Genomic DNA, 12,945 nt, shown 5'->3' with positions numbered 1-12,945 from the left:
GTGCAACTATCATAAACGGAGGAAGCTCAAGTATCAACAAGCTAATATTAGCTTTTAAGAGAATGGAAGATATGGATGTAGCTATGAGGTAGTCCTGAGAATTATTTAATTTTGACAGTTTTATAGAATCAGACTCTAAACTTTGATTAATCGGTTCTAGGTTCCTGCTTATGCAAATTGTTCAGGGCAATAGCTTCATTTGTTTACTTTTTGTTTAGTATTACATTTATATCCTGCCTTTCCTGCAAGAAGCTCAAGGTGGTATACAGGGTTCTCCCCCTTCTAAATTCCCTCCTCCCCTTACAACAACTTTGTTTGCAAAATTACCCTGAGGGGCAGTGACTGGCCCAAAGGCACTCAGTGAGATTCATGCTCTACACCAGGGGTCAGCAAACCTTTTCAGCAGGGGGCCGGTCCACTGTCCCTCAGACCTTGTGGGGGGGCCAGACTATATTTTGAAAAAAAAATATGAATGAATTCCTATGCCCCACAAATAACCCAGAGATGCATTTTAAATAAACACACACATTCTACTCATGTAAAAACACCAGGCAGGCCCCACAAATAACCAAGAGATGCATTTTAAATAAAAGGACACATTCTACTCATGTAAAAACATGCTGATTCCTGGACCGTCCGTGGGCCAGTTTTAGAAGGCAATTGGGCTGGATCCGGCCCCCGGGCCTTAGGTTGCCTACCCATGCCCTACACATTTAAAACACTATGATGCTACTTAAACAGTCACAGATTCTGCCAAAGAATCCTGGGGATTATAGTTGGCTTAGGGTGCAGAGAGTTTTTGTTTTAGGAGACACCACAGAGCTACAGTTCTCAGAAGAGGGGCTGACTGTTAGATCATCCTGGCATTTGTAGCTCTCTGAGGGGAGAATAGAGGTTTCTTAGCAACACACCGCATCCTTAACAAATTAAAGTCCCCTAATTGCTTTCTTTTTTTAGGGTGGCAGAAAGCCATGACTGTTTAAAGTTGTATAAGGGCTCATTTTCGCTTCTGTTTGGTCCATGACTTCTAGGCACAGATCCGAGGGTTTTTTCTTTTGTGCCGGCACTTCTCCTGGGGAAACCTGTTGCTTGCAGCTGAACTGGAGTGAACATCAATAGCATTTTTGAGGATTGATGTTTGCTCTGATTCAGTGGTAAACAGCAGGTTTTCTTGGGGAAAGTGGCAGAACAAAAGAAAAAACTCTCAGACTTGTGCCTAGAAGTCAAACAGAAGAAACTGTAGGGCAAAGGGAAGTGTGGATGAGTTCTAATCCTGCTTTAAATATAAAATGCTGAAGGAGCCGTAGTTTTTCACTTGTTCTTGAACCTGGAAAAGAGTTACTATTTTGGAATAAGATCCCAACAGCTGTCATCTTGGTAACTATGAATAATTTTGCCAATTACTATTATTTTGTTTTGTTTTGTTATTGGGGGGGGGGGGCAGCGGCGGCGTGTGGATTGATGCATTTGGAATTCTCTTTTTAATGGAACGGTTTATTTTAATTGTGTTATTATTAATGCTTGATAAGAATGTTTTAACCATAGATTTAAATTAGGTTTAGACTACTAAAAAGTGTTGAAATCTTCATTTAATTCCCACATTCCTTTTCTCCTTGTTTTGTGCTAGAATAATAGCAACACAGAAGTGGTTTTATTTTGTCATGAAAATCTTGAGCCTTGAACTATTGTTTTTGTAACTAGTTCCTTCCTTTTATTAGAACATGCAGAAATAATGCCAGTGATGAACCTCAGTCCACCCACACCCCCTATCATTACCCCCCTCAAAAATAGCTATACTTGGTTGTCATCATCCAGCTTCTACAACATTATTTTTCCCTATTCTACATTATTTTTCTAATAAATTAATGCCTCTTTCCGGCAACTTCAGCAGCCAAGCTGGTGCCAAATTCATTGCTTAGCTTTCCTTTGGACCACATCATGATGGCCACCTCCAGGCTTGACTACTGTAACTCACTCTACGTGGGGCTGCCCTTGAAACTGTCCCAGAAACTCCAGCGGGTGCAGAATGCTGCAGTGAGGCTCCTCACGGGGTCCTTGCCATGGGAGCATATTCACCCAGTGCTCTACCAGCTGCACTGGCTCAGGGTCAGGTTTAAGGTGCTGGTTTTGACCTTTAATGCCCTATGCGACCTAGGACCCTCGTTCTTATGGGACAGCATCTCCTGGTATGTCCCTCAGAGGCCCCTAAGGTCCATGAATAATAATAGCTTAAAGGTCCCAGGCCCTAAGAAAGCCAGACCATTCTCCACGAGGGCCAGGGCTTTTTCAGTGATGGCTCTGACCTGGTGGAATGCTCTGTCCCACGAGACTAGGGCCCTGCAGGACTTGATCTCCATCTGCATGGCCTGTAAGACAGAGCTATTCTGCCTGGCCTTCAATTTGAATTAGCCTGATCCTCTATTCCCTTTTCCCTTTCCTCTTCTATGAAGAAACCCTTTCTGGGACCCCACATTTAAATTCTTCCCTGGTCTCCTTGTTGACCCTAGTAGGTCCAACTTGGCCAGTTAGCTCTGGTGATCATTTGATGTCTACTGACTGGTCCCCTCCAAACCCCCCCCCCTGAATTTTAGAATTTTATTGATATTGATGCTGCATTTTATGTTGTGTTTTATGCTATTTTATGCTGTTTTTAATTTGCATTTTAATCAATGTTTTATATTTGCTGTTAGCCATCCTGAGCCTGGTTTTTAAACTGATAAGTGTGGGGTATAAAAAATTATTATTATTATTATTATTATTATTATTATTATTATTACCAAGGCCGAGAGCAGGCCACAGGACCTCCATACACACTGCCAAGGCTTGCTTCCCAGGGAGGTCACTTAGGTGCTGCCAACACAGCAGGCAGCAGTTGCAAGTTGCCAGTCTCTGCAGCCAAAGAGGTATTGTGATTTCCCAGTGGTTTGACTTCACCCCTGGAGGTACACTCCGTTGTCTCTTGAGACAGATGGATGCCAACAACAAATGCTTCAAACCAGCAGTAGGGACCTGTGGGCCTCCAAGTTGCTGTTGACCTCCAACTCCCATCAGCACCAACCATCAAGATCAATTATCAGATATGATGGAAGTTGTAGACCAACAATATTTGGTGGAGCTCACAGGTTCCTCATCCCTGCCTCAAATACTTGAACCACTCCATCCCACAGCACCCACTTCTACCAAGCATAGACAAAGCATATTGGTCTCCTGTTGTTCTTCCCTTTGCTTTGTATCATCATGGCATGGGGTGCCAGTGTACTGATGTCATTCCACAGTTTGGTGTGCTATGCAGCTTTGTGATTTGCAGTGCCATAAAAGCTAAAAACTCAATCATGGCCTTCTATATATAACTGAAAACCAAATAACTGATGGCAGTATCGGCTTGAGAAGTAGAATCAAAACTGCAAGTCACCCCCCAAATAACATTGTTTTTAAATTGCAAAAAGCACCCTTCAAATTATATCACAGTAAGTGAGTTCAGCAAAAAACAACAACCACCACTAGCCATTTCTACCTCAAAATCAATGTGTGTGCTTGTGTACTTCTTGGAAGCATCTCACAGAACACTGTGTGCTGATTCCTGGATGGCTGTCTATCATCCCTGGCATTTGGGCATGCTGGGTAGGGCTGATAGGAATTTGAGTCCTACTTCAACTAGAAGACTACAAGTCCCACATCTCTGTGACAGACAGATGGATACTAAGCTTGGGGGCTTTTCTACCTCCAAGGAGGTATATCTAGCCCCAGCTCTGAATTTTTATTTTTATTTTTTTATGAAAACATTTGATTGTGGTGCATTTTAATTAATGTATTGTGCTTGAAAATTGTGACTGCTGCCAGTTTTAATGAGTGATTTGGAACTGCCATGTTTGTGTTTCTAATGTTCTGGTGTGGCGATCCAGTTTAATAATAATTTAATAATAATAATAATAATAATTTATTATTTATACCCCACCCATCTGGCTGGGCTTCCCCAGCCACTCTGGGCGGCTTCCAAAAGAATATTAAAATACTGTGATACATCAAACATTAAAAGCTTCCCTAAAGAGGGCTGCCTTCAGATCTCTTCTAAAAGTCTGGTAGTTGTTGTTCTCTTTGACATCTGGTGGGAGGGCATTCCACAAGGAGGGCGCCACTACCGAGAAGGCCCTCTGCCTGGTTCCTTGTAACTTGGCTTCTCACAGTGAGGGAACCGCCAGGAGGCCCTCGGTGCTGGACCTCAGCATCCGGGTAGAACGATGGGGGTGGAGATGCTCCTTCAGGTATACTGGACTGAGGCCGTTTAAAAACAAAAAAACAAAAACAAAAAGAAACCCCAGAAAACAAAAAACAATACAAATAAAAACTGTAAAAATTACAAATCCATCAAAATCAAACAAATTCCCAACTAAACATCCATCCCACCCCCATCCCCATCCCCGAATATACAAAAAAAAAAAAGGAAAAGGAAAATTTTAAAACATTTTAAAAAGAACTCTGCCCCTCCAGATCCCCCTGGGCCGCAGCAGCAGTGACAGCAACCGTCCCTGTGAGGCCTGTCAGGCCCCACCCTCAGGCACTCACACAGGAGAGTCCTCCTGGGCAGCAGAGCACAGCAGTCCTTGTGAGGCTTCAGGCCCCGCCCTGGGCCAGGTGGTGAGTGGCAGGAAGGAGCAGGGCCCTCAGACACTCAGACAGGAGAGTCCTCCTGGGCAGTGGAGCACAGCAGTCCTTGTGAGGCTTCAGGCCCTGCCCCAGGCCAGATGGTAAGTGGCAAGAGCAGGGCCCTCAGGCACTCACACAGGAGAGTCCTCCTGGGCAGCAGAGCGCAGCAGTCCTTGTGAGGCTTCAGGCCCCGCCCCGGGCCAGGTGGTGAGTGGCAGGAAGGAGCAGGGCCCTCAGGCACTCAGACAGGAGAGTCCTCCTGGGCAGTGGAGCACAGCAGTCCTTGTGAGGCTTCAGGCCCTGCCCCAGGCCAGATGGTAAGTGGCAAGAGCAGGGCCCTCAGGCACTCACACAGGAGAGTCCTGCTGGGCAGCAGAGCGCAGCAGTCCTTGTGAGGCTTCAGGCCCCGCCCCAGGCCAGATGGTAAGTGGCAAGAGCAGGGCCCTCAGGCACTCACACAGGAGAGTCCTCCTGGCTAGCAGAGCACAGCAGTCCTTGTGAGGCTTCAGGCCCCGCCCTGGGCCAGGTGGTGAGTGGCAGGAAGGAGCAGGGCCCTCAGGCACTCAGACAGGAGAGTCCTCCTGGGCAGTGGAGCACAGCAGTCCTTGTGAGGCTTCAGGCCCTGCCCCAGGCCAGATGGTAAGTGGCAAGAGCAGGGCCCTCAGGCACTCACACAGGAGAGTCCTGCTGGGCAGCAGAGCGCAGCAGTCCTTGTGAGGCTTCAGGCCCCGCCCCAGGCCAGATGGTAAGTGGCAAGAGCAGGGCCCTCAGGCACTCACACAGGAGAGTCCTCCTGGCTAGCAGAGCACAGCAGTCCTTGTGAGGCTTCAGGCCCCGCCCTGGGCCAGGTGGTGAGTGGCAGGAAGGAGCAGGGCCCTCAGACACTCAGACAGGAGAGTCCTCCTGGGCAGTGGAGCACAGCAGTCCTTGTGAGGCTTCAGGCCCTGCCCCAGGCCAGATGGTAAGTGGCAAGAGCAGGGCCCTCAGGCACTCACACAGGAGAGTCCTGCTGGGCAGCAGAGCGCAGCAGTCCTTGTGAGGCTTCAGGCCCTGCCCCAGGCCAGATGGTAAGTGGCAAGAGCAGGGCCCTCAGGCACTCACACAGGAGAGTCCTCCTGGCTAGCAGAGCACAGCAGTCCTTGTGAGGCTTCAGGCCCCGCCCTGGGCCAGGTGGTGAGTGGCAGGAAGGAGCAGGGCCCTCAGACACTCACACAGGAGAGTCCTCCTGGGCAGTGGAGCACAGCAGTCCTTGTGAGGCTTCAGGCCCTGCCCCAGGCCAGATGGTAAGTGGCAAGAGCAGGGCCCTCAGGCACTCACACAGGAGAGTCCTGCTGGGCAGCAGAGCGCAGCAGTCCTTGTGAGGCTTCAGGCCCTGCCCCAGGCCAGATGGTAAGTGGCAAGAGCAGGGCCCTCAGGCACTCACACAGGAGAGTCCTCCTGGCTAGCAGAGCACAGCAGTCCTTGTGAGGCTTCAGGCCCCGCCCTGGGCCAGGTGGTGAGTGGCAGGAAGGAGCAGGGCCCTCAGACACTCACACAGGAGAGTCCTCCTGGGCAGTGGAGCACAGCAGTCCTTGTGAGGCTTCAGGCCCTGCCCCAGGCCAGATGGTAAGTGGCAAGAGCAGGGCCCTCAGGCACTCACACAGGAGAGTCCTGCTGGGCAGCAGAGCGCAGCAGTCCTTGTGAGGCTTCAGGCCCCGCCCCAGGCCAGATGGTAAGTGGCAAGAGCAGGCCCCTCAGGCACTCACACAGGAGAGTCCTCCTGGCTAGCAGAGCACAGCAGTCCTTGTGAGGCTTCAGGCCCCGCCCTGGGCCAGGTGGTGAGTGGCAGGAAGGAGCAGGGCCCTCAGACACTCACACAGGAGAGTCCTCCTGGGCAGTGGAGCACAGCAGTCCTTGTGAGGCTTCAGGCCCTGCCCCAGGCCAGATGGTAAGTGGCAAGAGCAGGGCCCTCAGGCACTCACACAGGAGAGTCCTCCTGGGCAGCAGAGCGCAGCAGTCCTTGTGAGGCTTCAGGCCCCGCCCCGGGCCAGGTGGTGAGTGGCAGGAAGGAGCAGGGCCCTCAGGCACTCACACAGGAGAGTCCTCCTGGGCAGTGGAGCACAGCAGTCCTTGTGAGGCTTCAGGCCCCGCCCCGGGCCAGGTGGTGAGTGGCAGGAAGGAGCAGGGCCCTCAGACACTCACACAGGAGAGTCCTCCTGGGCAGCAGAGCGCAGCAGTCCCTGTGAGGCTTCAGGCCCTGCCCCAGGCCAGATGGTAAGTGGCAAGAGCAGGGCCCTCAGGCACTCACACAGGGGAGTCCTCCTCCTGTTTGAACAGGAGAGTTTGATGTAGTGGTTGGAGTATTGGACTTGCCCACATGATACCCTGTATTTATTTATTTTTATTTATTGAATCCATATACCACCCTTCATCCGAGGATCACAATGCAGTTTACAGTATAAAAACACCAAAATATAAAACATAACCCCCCCATATGCTATTAGATCACAATTCCCACCATCCCTGGCCATTGGGCACCAGATTGCAAGGGCACCATGTTGACTACCCCTGGTATATAGCATCTTAGTTTGTACTTAAGGTTCCACATCTGTGGTGCAAGTGTGATGGAGTGAAAATTGCATCTTAGACAAAGCCCTGAGATAAGGTGAGGGCATAATGAATGCCCTGACATGCTTCCAAAGAGTTTTGGGGGTAGGGCTGATTCTACTTCACTTCTAACCGTAGCTATTGTCTCCTCTTTACTCATTTGGTGGCATTTTAAATGCCCCCTCCTTACAGGTGCAGATAATACATTTCCATAAAGGCCAGTAGCACAGTAACGCCTACAGAGAGGTAAAACAAATTTTTTTTTCCCTTCCAGTAGCACCTTAAAGACCAACTAAGTTAGTTCTTGGTATGAGCTTTCGTGTGCATGCACACTTCTTCACACGAAAGCTCATACCAAGAACTAACTTAGTTGGTCTTTAAGGTGCTACTGGAAGGAAATTTTTTTTTTTGTTTTGACTATGGCAGACCAACACGGCTACCTATCTGTAACTGGAACTACAGAGAGGTAGCAAGATTTCATGGGCTACTTAAAGAATGACTCTTCTCCATCACAATAAATCTTTTTACCTTTGCTACTTCTGGTGTTGAAGGAAAAGGTGTGTTGTTTGTGTGTCAGAGAGAGAGAGAGAGAGAGAGAGAGAGAGAGAGAGAATTTATTTGTTTTTCATCCAGCTATTTCTTTATCTTCATTAATGCTTTCCCCTCCACATTCGAAAACATCCCAGAGTGTCCCTTAAGATGTGGCAATCCCTTTGCTTGTCCTGACTCCCCTCTGCCCCTGTGAAGAATTAGAATGAAATTAATAACAACAGGAAGATTAGAATAAACTTTCTCCTTTTTATTATTTCATGGTCAGGCTCCACTCCTAGAAAAATCCACACTTCGAGCAACTTCATAAATTGAAAATAAATACTGCCATCCTCTCTTCCTGAGACTGCCGACTTTGCAAATGGATTGCTCAAAATCGCAGTAAAGGGAAGAGATATTTTCTTCTGAGTCGCTCGACTGGAAATACAATTTTGAGCAAAGCAGAGCTGTATTTTCTTTTCTCTCTCTCTCTCTCTACCCCCCCCCCATTTCTATTTCACTGAAGCTGAACAACACCTCTAGGGATGTAGCATTTTTTATTCCACTCCTTCCTTGGGCTTGATCCACTTTCTCCCCCCCCCCCCCGTTTCTTTTCTTTTTTGCTAAAGTCCTGACAGGATCACACAGACAGGATCACACAGTCCATGGTTTTTCTTCCATCGTGGTGCAACTGGTAGGGTCAGATTAGACATTTTCATTTCTCACAGTTTTTCATTTTCCCAGTCTTAAGTCCAGTGTCCCATTTATGCATCAGTTTGCATTTTTTTTTAAAGCTGCAACTAAAATTGCTATGCATTTTTTGTTCATTTCTTCCTGTTACTGTTGTGTTGTTGTTGTTTTTTTAAAAAAATATTGCCAACCCTTCCCCCTAATGTTCCAGGTCAGGCTACAACATTAAAACACAAAACTGCAATAGAATAAGAGTTTCAAAAAGCTTACAATTGCAGGAATAAGGTGGGTCCTAAAAATATACACCTCAAATGTAAAAAGGATTTATCTCCATAACTTTGCCTAGTATTTTTATAAGCAATTTTTCATAATGCAATACATTTTAATATGTTTTTTCCCATTAATACACACATTTATTAGTTCATTCACACACCCCATGCACTTTTTTTGGTATGCATTTTCAGGGCTGGAAAACTGCATTGCAAAATTCAGAGAAGTGCAAATTTTGACTGACAGCTGTTCTTTGCTTTGCAGAGTGTGAATTAGGTAGGTTCTCCTTCACATGCAAGAATGAACTTCGCTGTCATTTGTAGTAGCCTATTCATAATCTGTGGTAAGATGTTTCTCTCAGTTTTGATTCATGGATGGGATGAAGGGCCTTGGGATGTGAAAACAAACACTTCTGAGCCATTTCTTATGGAAAAACTCTTATGGAAAAACTCTTTGGCTCTTCCTTGATATTCCCCTGAATATCCCCTTGGCATGAGGAGAAATCCTTATACTTGCTTTGAATTTTGCTTGACACGAAATCTCAGGGTTTGTTCGTTTATAACTTCATTACATTTCAATCCCAGTGGTCCAGGACAGTTTACAAGGTTCTCTCCTCCCATTTTATCTTCACATCTAGGGATGGATAAATCTGCCAAAGTTGATTTATAACTATTTCTCATTATTGCAAACTAAAGCTCAGTCTCCCCCATACATTTATGTATCTTCTAACACACACACACACACACACACACACACACACACACACACACACTTTTATGCACATGTTCCTTCATTGCTCATCAATAATTTGAACATGAATGTCTCTAGACCTAGTCCAACTCCTTAATACCACAGTAGTACATCTAACACCCCACCCCCAAAACAAAACAAACCCCATTCAACTTTTTGGAAACTGACTTCCCTTCCCTTTAAGTTCCATTAATGGAGAATTCTCCACTTTACGTGACCTAACACCTTAAGAGTTCCTACCAACTGTGCTCCCTTAAAGCGGCCTCCTTCAACCTGGTGCTCGCCAGATTTTGTTGGGCTACAACTCCCATCATCCCTGACCACTGGCTATGCTAGCTGCGATTTGAAGGGATTTAAAGCTCTCCTTTGAACTCTGACCCACTAATGCATTGTGGTTAAGGTCAAGGGTGAGGGAGTCTGGTGGTTTGTTCTTGGGTGGAAGCTCTATGCATGGAAGCCTGCCCCATCTGAGAGTGAAAACAATTTTATTCATGTCCTCTGAAGTACTTCAACTGGTGCCTTGGCACTATTTGGACACTGCTGAGGTCGTTGTGTGAAAACAGAGTCTCTGTGAATTGTTCCCTTAGCAATCCATTATTCAAAGGGAAGGCTCCCTCCTGAAAAATTTCCAAGTTATTGCTGTTGAAGTCATTTTGGAAGCAGTAAATTTGCCACCGGGAAGAGTAATGGGGATTTTAAAAAGGGCTCCCTTGTTTGGTCAGGCTGTAGTACTTTTTGCCGCTAGCATCAGCTTGAAAGGTGCTGCATCTCATAGGTGTACCTTTCCCAACTTTTGCTAATGAAGCATCAGTGTGCAGTTCCGGGGCTGTCATTCTGTAATATCTCTTCCAGTTCCCTTACAGTAGAGTGCCTATTAGAATAGATGGGCAATTGAGGAAGTTTTGTTATTCACATAAGACCATAAGAAGATTCCTGCTGGATGAGACCAAATGCCAATCTAGTCCAGTGTCCTGTTCTCACAGAAGCCAACCAAATGCCTATGGGAGGTCCACAACTAGGGCATGAGTGCCATAGCACTGTTGCTAGCAACTGGTAGGGGTCTCTCTGATCCTGAAGGCACTGCATAGTCACTATGGCTAGCAGCCATTGCTAGCCTTATTCTCTATGAATTTGTGGCTATCCCTGCATTCCGGTGGTAACAAATTCCATACTTTAAATCTATTTCAGGGCTTCCTGGAGCAGGGCTTCAGAATTGATCATCACAAATTAAGAAGATGGCATAATAATATAAGAAGATCCCTGTTTGATCAGGTTAAATGTCCACCTAGCCCAGCTTCCTGTTGTCCAACATTGTCCAACAAAACGCCAATGAGAAACCCTCAAGCAGATCTTGCACAAAACAGCACTTTCCCCTCCTGTGATTCCCAGCAACTTGTAGTGAGAGACAGTAGAGGTTGAACATGACCATAGTGGCTAATTTGCCATTGATAGACAAATTCCTAAGCTGAGTGTAAGATATAAATGTACACTGGGGTGTCTTCTCCAGTCCTGTCAGCCAAAGTGCAGAACCATTTTGTTGTTGTTGTTTAGTTGTTTAGTCGTGTCCGACTCTTCGTGACCCCATGGCCCAGAGCACACCAGGCACTCCTGTCTTCCACTGCCTCCCGCAGTTTGGTCAGACTCATGTTTGTAGCTTCGAGACCACTGTCCAACCATCTCGTCCTCTGTCATCCCCTTCTCCTTGTGTCCTCCATCTTTCCCAACATCAGGGTATTTTCCAGGGAGTCTTCTCTTCTCATGAGGTGGCCAAAGTATTGGAGTCTCAGCTTCACGATCTGTCCTTCCAGTGAGCACTCAGGGCTGATTTCCTTAAGAATGGATACGTTTGATCTTCTTGCAGTCCATGGGACTCTCAAGAGTCTCCTCCAGCACCATAATTCAAAAGCATCAATTCTTCGGCGATTAGCCTTCTTTATGGTCCAGCTCTCACTTCCATACATCACTACTGGGAAAACCATAGCTTTAACTATATGGACCTTTGTTGGCAAGGTGATGTCTCTGCTTTTTAAGATGCTGTCTAGGTTTGTCATTGCTTTTCTCCCAAGAAGCAGGCGTCTTTTAATTTTGTGGCTGCTGTCACCATCTGCAGTGATCATGGAGCCCAAGAAAGTAAAATCTCTCACTGCCTCCATTTCTTCCCCTTCTATTTGCCAGGAGGTGATGGGACCAGTGGCCATGATCTTCGGTTTTTTGATGTTGAGCTTCAGATCATATTCATTAGGGAGCTATAAAAATCCCAACTCCTGATCACCATTTTATCATTATTATAAATCAAGTGTTTGTATTTATAGTATTTGACTGTTCTTAACCTGCTGCTGTGCTTTAATACCGCTTTTGATTATTTATGTTCATTTTAAATTGTTTATTTTCTGATATTGTGTTATTATTTATAAGCTGTCTTGGTGATCACTTGGGAAAGTGAGAAAAAAAGGAATGAATAGTTCAGTTTGTTTTTGATATATGCCACTTTCCCATGAGTCCATTCTATCCTGGCTCTCCATTAATTCACCGTTTTATGCCATTTTATGCTATTTTAATGCAGATTATATATATAATCTGCATTAAAATGGCATTAAATATGTATTGTTGGTGTATTTTCTCACAAACTCTGGCAAAATTATGGTAGTATACTTTGTACACCAGGGTAAAAGACCCATATTATAATTAGCTGTGATCTATCAGCAGGCTCAGAGTGGGTTGGTCTTGTTCTATTTTATTTACAATGATACAATGCTAGCCATATTCAAAATGTAATTGGAATAAGACAAAACACAAATGATAAAACATGGCAGCAAATGGAGTTTGATATATATAGAGAGAAAGCATTGAGTCTGCTGTTTCGAATACATAATAAAAATATTTTTGTTACTGTGATAAATATATTTGCCAAAGCAGATCTGAAAGTACAGAACATGTGGGCACCTAAATTAGTTCCTTCAAGCTCACCATTGATACCTTTTGTACTGCATCCACTTTTTTATATGACAGGGAAAGAACATGTTGTTCAGAAATGACCTTTATAGGCTAATTGATTTATTTGAAATTGATTCACCTATATCAGCTGAACACTGGAATGCAAGGTGTAAATTGGCTTTATGTTTATCAAATAGTGTATTTCACATCAAACTCTGAAGTCAAAATGCATGCCATGAGACCTTCAACATCTTTTGAAAAGTTGATTTTACATACAAATGAATAAATAAGAAAACCTTAATTAGTTAGTTAATTAATTAGTTAACAATTGGAGGATGCAACTCCATCAAACAGCAATGGAAATCTGATCTAGGGAAAGAGATTGTGGAGGTGGGTTGGAATAATATGTTAGCTAAAAATCCACTAAAATCAGTATCAGCTTGGATATGAGAAAATGCACCAATGTCATTTGACACCATTATAGTGTACTTATATTAATAAAAATACTCCATCACTGTGCTGGAGAGGCTACAATAGTATAGG

At 45.4% G+C, this 12,945-nt stretch overlaps 1 long non-coding RNA gene across 1 annotated transcript; it reads left to right on the top strand.

Moving 5' to 3' along the window:
• The first annotated feature begins 4,746 nt into the window (after positions 1-4,746).
• On the top strand, positions 4,747-6,894 carry LOC310753951. Its single transcript, XR_014543523.1, has 3 exons — positions 4,747-4,848; positions 6,589-6,674; positions 6,809-6,894. It is a non-coding gene; the product is annotated as an uncharacterized lncRNA (long non-coding RNA).
• The last annotated feature ends 6,051 nt before the right edge of the window (positions 6,895-12,945 follow it).

This window comes from Podarcis filfolensis, assembly GCF_964270895.1.
Source record: "Podarcis filfolensis genome assembly, chromosome: Z".
Classification (NCBI taxonomy): Eukaryota; Metazoa; Chordata; class Lepidosauria; order Squamata; family Lacertidae; genus Podarcis; species Podarcis filfolensis.
The sequence above is the reverse complement of the archived record's forward strand: the minus strand, read 5'-3'. Positions and strand labels throughout refer to the sequence as shown.